At 43.4% G+C, this 9,052-nt stretch overlaps 1 pseudogene; it reads left to right on the top strand.

The window, feature by feature from the left end:
* Positions 1-254: 254 nt before the first annotated feature.
* Positions 255-4,969, top strand: LOC128869796 (uncharacterized; annotated as a pseudogene).
* The last annotated feature ends 4,083 nt before the right edge of the window (positions 4,970-9,052 follow it).

The following is a 9,052-nucleotide window of genomic DNA, read 5'->3' as shown; positions in this document are numbered from 1 at the left end:
GTCTTATTGATGAAGGCATCGACCGCAGGGACAGCAGCTTAGAACGTCAAGGTATAGCTGTCCGGTCAGGCGATGCCGAGCTCGAAATATTCAATATTTACATACCCCCTGTCACTTGCTGCCCGGCAGGATATCTCCCCGATATTGGTGCGCTCATCAGGGGAGAAAACCGATTGGTAGTAGGTGACTTTAACGCGCATCACGATCTTTGGCATTCAAGCCTGCCAAATGATGGTAGGGGACAGCTATTGGCAGAGCAGATAGACGATTCGACGTTCAGCACTGTAAACGACGACGCCCCCACCAGGGTAGTGGGCAATTGCAGCAGCTCGCCTGACATAACAATTGCTAGCGCAGGTCTGATAAATAGCATAACCTGGTGACCTATGCTATCGCTTGCATCAGACCACTTGCCCATTATCATCTCGATCGAGAGACCTGCCGAATTTGTTTCCGCGGATTACCGGTCATACGTCAACTTTAACAAAACTGATTGGACCAGATTCGCGGAATTTACTGAAGACATCTTCGCAGCCCTACCCACTCCCACCGATGTGCGCGAAGGCGAACGCGCATTCCGCAAGGCGATCACAGCCGCCGCGGCTCGCTTCATACCCGCTGGACGGATCAGGGAATTACGTCCCAATTTCCCAGCCGAAGCAGCCGTTATGGCAAACGAGCGTGACCGTCTACGCCAGGCCGATCCCGGGGATCCTCGAATAAAGGATCTCAATTCGGAGATCCGGCAACTGGTCACCCAGCATAAGCGGACCAAATGGGTAGAGCATCTGAAGTCCTGTAACTTCAACTCTGGTGTGAGCAAGCTCTGGTCCACCGTAAGGTCCCTGTCGAACCCGACGAAGCACAACGACAAGGTGGATATCACCTTCAACGGTCGTACTTCGTCGGACCCGCGAAATGCGCGAGCTATTTTAGCCGGCAATTTATACTGCATCCTCCGGTCGACAGATCCAAACGTTGTGCCACCAGACGGTTGCACAAACTGCCCTACAACAGTGCACCGCTTACTTTCACCAGCGACGAGGTTCAGGGGGCCATCAAACTAATGAAATCATCAAAAGCCATCGGCCCCGACGGACTAAACATGCTGATGTTGAAAAAACTGGGTCCATTGGAGGTAGAATATCTCACTAAGGTCTTCAATCTGTCCTTGGTCACTCTCATCATTCCTGATAAGCGGAAATTAGGGAGAGTGGTCCCACTACTGAAGCCTGGGAAACCCGCCAACCAAGGGGAGTCTTATCGTCCGATAACTCTCCTTTCCCCAGTAGTGAAGACACTTGAAGCCCTTCTACTCCCACTCCTCACACAACACCTGACTCCAGCCCCACACCAGCATGGTTTCCGTAGAGTGCACAGCACCACCACGGCACTGACCGTCATAAACACCCAGGTAAACCGCGGACTAAACCAAAACCGCCCCTGCGAGAGGACTGTCCTAGTAGCGTTGGACTTACAAAAGGCTTTCGATACAGTCAGCCACGCCACGCTACAGAGGAGTCTCACTGGTCTCATACGCCGACGACTGCACGATAATGGCGTCGGGCAATGATATTGATGGCCTATGCTCTAAGGTAAACGACTACCTCGCCCGACTTTCTCGCTTCATCACTGCGAGAAACTTAAAACTTTCTCCCACTAAATCTACGGCGACCCTTTTTACCACCTGGACAGAGGAGGTCAAGCTGCAACTTCAGGTGTACGTCGATGATACCCCAATACCGAAGGTTAATAACCCCAGAATTTGGGAGTCACCTTTGACAGCTTGCTCTCCTTCTCAGCGCACACAACCGCTATTGCAACGAGAGTACAGAATCGCAACAAGGTCCTCAAGTCGCTCGCCGGCAGCACTTGGGGCAAAGGCAAAGAAATGTTGCTGTCGACTTTCAAAGCAATAGGCCGACCGGTTCTCAACTATGCCGCGCCTGTCTGGTCGCCTGGAACCAGTGATACGCAGTGGACGAAGCTACAGACCTGCCAGAATACTTTATTTATTTATTTATTTATTTATTTATTGTCTTTAAATGGATACATTCTTACAGACTATATTAAGCTAATGTACAATAGTTTAGTAGTTACTAAGAAAAGAACGATTTAAGATGATTGACTAAGATCCCATACGGCCACGTAAAATCAGCATCGGAAGAATTGAAAAACATATTTAAATCTGCACATGCCCTAGGAATCGGAGCATTCACCCCATAGTTGGTTCTCGAGAAGCCAATTTTAAAGGTTTCGTACTGTCGGAGCCTCATATTGGGTATATTAAATTGAATTTTACTTAAAAGAGAAGGACAATCAATAGATCCAGAAATGATACGAATAATAAATGAGCACGATAGAATAGATCGCCTGCTATCAAGAGGTTTTAAGTCAATCAATAAACATCGAGAGCGGTACGATGGTACAGGTTCAGAAAAGTTTAAAGATCGGAGCGCAAAACGAAGAAATACTTTCTGAACTCTCTCAATCCGATTAGACAGACCTATTTGGTACGGTCTCCAAATAATAGCGGCATACTCTAATCTTGATCTAACAAAAGCACAATACAATGTTTTGAGAGTGTATGGGTTAGTAAATGCAGAACAATTTCGGCGTACGAATGCTAGCATCGCATATGATCGTCTTATGACGTGGTTAACATGGCTGGTGAAAATCAGCTTAGAGTCGAAAATAACGCCTAAGTCTTTAATTTCCTCAACGGATTGCAAAGGGAAGCCAGCAATACTATACGAAGTATGCAAAGTATTGTTTGATTTAGCATATTTTACGTGAAAGCATTTGCTAATATTTAGTGACAAACGGTTTAAATAGCACCAATTCCGAACATTGTGCAAGTCAGCTTGCAACTTTTCAGAGTCACTAAGACTGTTAATCACCGCAAATATTTTTAGATCATCAGCATACAACAAGTGTTCTGCAAACGAAAAGCAAGAACCAATATCGTTAATAAAAAGTATGAAGAGAAGGGGTCCTAGAATACTTCCCTGTGGGACACCAGAGGACGCAATAAATGCACGAGATGTCGTATTATCAACGGCTACAACGCAGTGCCTGTTGGACAAATATGATTTGATCCACGACAAAAACGTGGAGTGTATACCCAATGATGCAAGCTTCGACAAGAGTATTCGGTGCGATACTTTGTCAAACGCTTTAGAGAAGTCTGTATAAATTGTATCAACTTGGGATCTGTTCTGGAAGGCTGAAATGCAGTAACCATTGAAAATAGATAAATTAGTGACAGTGGAGCGACTTGCAACGAAACCATGCTGGTTGGTAGATATTAGGCCTTTGACAGCAAAATATAACTTATCATTTACTGTTATCTCAAAAAGTTTTGAGACAGACGAAAGCTTCGAAATCGGTCTGTAATTGCTAACATCGTTTTTATTTCCACTCTTAAATATAGGCGTAACGGAAGTAAATTTCCAATCGTCAACAAAGATACCGGAGGATAACGATTTATTAAATATAATTGTAAGAGGCTCAGCGAGACACAAGCAGTTTTTCAGCAAAATGCCCGAAAGGCCATCCGAATCAGTTTTCGTTGTAGACTTGAGCTTCATAATACCCTTGACGACATCGGTAACAGATAGGCACAAGGTCCCAAAATTGAGAGGTGAAAAACTGTTAGAGGGCAAACTAGAATCGAAGTCTAAGTCGGGTTCAAAGTTAGAGCAAAAAAAGTCGGCAAATAAATTGGCAGATTCTATGGCAGAATTTGCATATTTACCATTATAAAAAACATTGTTTGGCACCATTGAGCAAGACTTTTTTGATTTGATGAATTGCCAAAAGGCCTTCGGATCCGAAATAATATTGTTTTCGAAATTCAAGATGTAATTTCTATATAAGAACTTGTTCAAACAGTTAAACTCTTTTAAATGGCATTGAAATTTTGAGTAGTGCATTGGGTCTCCAGACCTTTTATACAGTTTAGAAAATTTGTTTTTCAGATTCTTTAGATGCTTAAGCCGCTTGGTATGCCAAGGTGTCTTATATACTTTCTTATGATAAATAGGAATGTGCTTCAAACACAGCTCAGAAACCTTAGTCTTAAAAAAATGAAAACAGGAGGTAACATCATTGTCGAGGAAGGCATTATCCCAGTCAATACTTAATAAAATTTCATTAAAAATTGTGAAGTCGCATGAGTTGTAATTAAATTTGATGTTAGGCTCATCGGATACCTCAGAAAACTCATAAAATTCCAACTCAAGAGAAAGAGGAACATGATGTTTATCAGTTAAAGATATGGGAGCAATGCCTTCCGACAACGTGTAGTTGATGTTATTTGAAATAAACACTAGATCTAGGATTCTATTAAGGCTATTATAAAAACCATTAATTTGTGACAAATCAATGCTTAAAAAGCTATCAATGACATGCATTTCGGCTGAAGAATTTACGTTAGAAGCCATAAAAGCAGCCGAGTTTCTAAGTGGGGACCAACTCAGGCGACATAAATTAAAATCACCGAGGACACAAAGATGACTGTCACCAGCTATGCTTGATGCTAATGACACAACATTGTCAGTATGTGCAAAGTATAAATAATCCGGACTATTCGGCGGAATGTAGGATGCACACACATAAACTGTTCCAGATGAGCCATAAACACGAACACAAAGCTGATCGATGAGTGTGTCAGAATTGGTAAGTGTAACCAATGATGCCCGAAATTTTCTCCGAACAGCAATGAGAACACCACCTCCTCTGGAACATCCAGATTTGACAGGGTCACGGTCTTTACGGAAAACGTCGTACAAATTGAGGTCAAAAATTTCACAGTCAAAGAAATTTTCATTCAGCCAAGATTCAACGAGTACAAAAACATCAAAGTCTAAGATAGAACTTTTCATATACACCGAGGAACATTTAGTTCGAAGTCCAGATATATTTTGAAAATACAATTTTAATAATTTACTACTAGCGATGGAGTTAGCTGCAGAAGTTACGGAATTAGAGGTGGAGTGACGTCTTTTTGAAAAAAAGTAAATGGCCTAATTTTTACGTTCGTAGGCCATATATCCGCATTTAAAAGCTTATCATAGGAAAATTCAGATACGCCTAGCTTAAAATTGATTTTCTTGAAATCCTTTACGAGGGTATCCTTTTTTATAAGCATATAGCAGGAAAGAAATTTGCGGTCAATTGCTGCATGTTTCGCAACATAGTCCACAATATCGGCAGCTGTCACAGTGTTCGAGAAGGACGATATGTGCAGCCACTTCATGTTAGGAACTACACTTAATTCACTATTTTGGTTTGAACCGATAACTAAAGGTTGTTTAACCTTTTTTCTGTTAGCTCTAGTTACGGTTTTCCATTCACGTGTACGATTTGATGTAGGTGCCAGAGAAGTCGGCATTGCCGACGCTTTTTTGCAAGTTGATGTTGATGGGAGAACGGACGTAGTAGCAGTAGCAGCAGCAATTGGCGTCAGCTTCACTTTAGCTGTATTAGTAACAGCAGCGCTGTAAGAGAGCGGCGCATCGCCAGCAGCAGCATGAGAGTGCGAAGCAGAGGAATACGAACTAGTCTCACCAAGCGGAGCAGCAACAATAGACGCGTTTGCAGGCGACGTAGCAGCAGTCACTGGTAGTAGTGGCTCCTGTCTCTTCGATTTGCTTTTCGCATTTTTTGTGTTCCTTGCATGACACTCACATGCAAGAACACAAGCACTAAGGTCCTTCACCTCAGCGGTTAGCTGTACCAGAGCAGAGGAGACATCAACCGTTTGATGTTTTCGTAACTCCTTTACTTCTGCACACAAATCACTTATTTGCGAAATCAGCAACTGCTTATCCTCTTTGAGAGAGCTAATTGCAGCCATCGCACGAGCATTTTCCGATTTCAGAGCAGCAATCTCTCTGATAATTGTTTTCAGACTGATATCAGATTTGTTTACGTCATCAGCTGATGTTGATTTCGGCAGTTGTTGATGTGGTGATAAATGTGCACTTAGATTAGCTGGATTCACAGGTACATTATCAGCAGAGGCAATTTCGTCATCCAGGTTGATGGGAGTTGATGGTGCTCGAAGGGATTGGCGTCGAACAGCGGCACACTTATCACAGATAAATTGCTTACCCGTTTTAAGTAAAAATTCCAAGTCAACAGGTTGTAGGTTGACACAATTTAAATGATAAAAATCATTGCACTTGGCGCACTGCACTTTCTCTTGTGTACGCTCAACCTTGTTGGCACAGAGACACGGCATTGTTAGTTCGGTATAATGAATAAATGTAATAAAATAGAGTCACTGTCTCATAAATGAAAATTACACAATTTTTAATTTAAGATGGCTTAGCTTCATAATTAAAACTTCGATAGCGGAGCAATCAAAAAACACGACCGATCACGTTGACATGCACATGCATATTGCCATTAGGACCGCGACAGGATGTCTCCTGATGTCCCCAATTCAACACCTACACGATGAGGCTAACATGCTCCCTGTTAAGGAGCACGACAAAATGCTCGGCAAGCAGTTTCTGCTAGGGTGTCACCGCAGGCCTCACCCATGCAGACACCTGCTCGAGCCCGAGCCACCTCCCAGGCACATCAGGAGACACTTCCTCAACTACGTGGACGAGATCCTGGACAAAACAGACAGACCACTCCAGGATCAGACAGTATACAGACAGACCATTAACGACATCCATCGGGAGACCCTTACCACCTTCTTAAGCTCCCGACCCCCGAATGCCGTTATCGTAGTCCAACCACCACCCATCGCAGATGAAGAGCTCCAGCTTCCCCGAGAGTCCCGCGTAATCTTGGCACAATTACGTTCTGGATACTGTAGCAGGTTAAACTCCTACCTATCCAGAATCGACCCCGACATACTAAACATATGTCCAGCATGTGAAGGCACCTCGCACGACACTAACCACCTTTTCACATGCCAACAAACCCACTCATCTAACACCCCTCTTCCTCTGGACCCAACTCGTCGAAACAGCCAGTTTCCTGGGCCTACCGTTAGATGAGCTAGACGAAGACGACCGGTAACTACACTACACTGACAGGGCGAAGATACTGCTACAACAACAACAACAGGCCGACGAAGCGATTCGCACCAGCTGGCAACGAAAATGTTGACTACTTCTCCGCAGTGTCCGTAATCTCTCCGCCGGCTTGCAACTTGATGGAAGGAGTGGAGACCTCAGCCAAGGGCAATCCTGGTCCTGGCAAAGAGGTACCGACGGTCTCTGGAGAGTAGGCTACACAGGGTGCAGAAGACTAACGGAAGTTTTACGGAGAGTCTGGAGGAAATGGGAAAGCTTTTGCTGGATATTCATTTTCTGGACTGTTTCAGTGTGGGTGAGGATAGCCAAAACACTGGTGACATCCGGTTCTTAATGTCTACACGAACGGAACTCTCCCTTGGCCGTAAAGTTTTTACAGTGAACAAAACTATATGGGCTATCTCCACCTTCAGTCGATTTAAATCACCAGCTGTTGATAACATACCGCCGTGTCTACTACAGCACGGCGTGAATGTATTAGCACCGGTTTTGACAAATATTTTCAGGATAAGCCTGGAATTAGGCATAGTGCGAAAAAATTGGAGTAAAGCCCGGGTAGCTTTCATTCAGAAAGCAGGCAAAAAGGGTGATGGACCCATAAGCATAACTTCTTTCCTGATCAAAGTTATGGAAAAAGAATTGAGCAATACATTAGAGATGCTTATCTTAGAGATTCGCCTCTCCATGTTGAACAATATGCTTACCAGTCAGGTAAGTCGACAGAAATTGCCATACATAGTCTTACGGCCAAGATCGAAAAGGCAATGGCTGGTAAGCAGATTGCCTTCTGTACATCGGTTGACATTACCGGGGCATTCGACAATGCTTTTTTCAGTTCTATTGAGGAAGGTATGGTTAGGAAAGAAATAGATACACTAATCATAATGTAATTTCTCAATATACTGAGGAATAGAATGACAATCTTTGAAACTTGGCCAAAACGATTATGTGTCAAGTGGACTAAAGGATGCCCCCAAAGAGCCGTTTTACCATCGCTACTTTGGCTATTGATCATTCACGAGCTTCCACAGGCACTCGACGATCTCGGATACGAAGTTCAGGGCTTTTCTGACGATTAAGTCATCATGGTTAGAGGCAAATTTAACTTTACTACATGAAGGGTGGTTAAATTTCAAGGGCCGATGTTGAATGTAAGCCACACCTAAACGTCAAGTTGTTTTTTGTATTTCATTTGACATTTTTCAATTTCAGACTAATTCAATTTGAACCATAGAAAGATACACAATCGAGCAACGCGTTAAAGTTATTCAGGGTTATTATGAAAACGGGCGTTCAAATCCAAATGCATATCGCGCACTTCGTGAAGAAAATCATCTTCAGTGATGAGGCACATTTTCACCTCAGTGGATTCGTTAATAAGCAGAATTGACGCATTTGGGCGAATGATAATCCGAGAGTGATTGGCGAAAAACCAATGCACCCACATAGAGTGACTGTTTGGTGCGGTTTATGGGCCGGCGGTATCATTGGGCCGTATTTTTTCCAAAATGAGGCCGGTCAGGCAGTTACTGTGAATAGTGTTCGCTATCGTGAGATGATAACGAACTCTTTATGCCCCGAATTGGAAGATATGGATATGGATGATATGTAGTTTCAACAGGACGGTGCCACTTGTCACACAGCTAACGAAACAATGGCTCTTTTGCGCGAAAAATTTAATGGCCGAATAATCTCACGTCTTGGCGATGTCAATTGGCCGCCAAGATCATGTGATTTGACACCGTTGCACTTCTTTCTTTGGGGTTATTTGAAAGAAAACGTGTACGTCGATAAAAGATGTAATAATTCGGCACATTAACGGCATAGAACCTCAATTATGCCTCAGCGTCATAAAAAATTTGGACCAACGGATGGAGGTGTGCCGCCCAGGCCGCGGCGACCATTTGGCCGATATTTTATTCTATGCGTAATTGAGCTGTGTCAATATTATCATAGTAAAGAGAAATGACAATAATTTCTTAAAAAAAATTGTG

Source organism: Anastrepha ludens, chromosome X (assembly GCF_028408465.1).
Source record: "Anastrepha ludens isolate Willacy chromosome X, idAnaLude1.1, whole genome shotgun sequence".
Lineage (NCBI taxonomy): Eukaryota > Metazoa > Arthropoda > Insecta > Diptera > Tephritidae > Anastrepha > Anastrepha ludens.
This window is presented reverse-complemented; position numbering and strand designations above follow the sequence as displayed.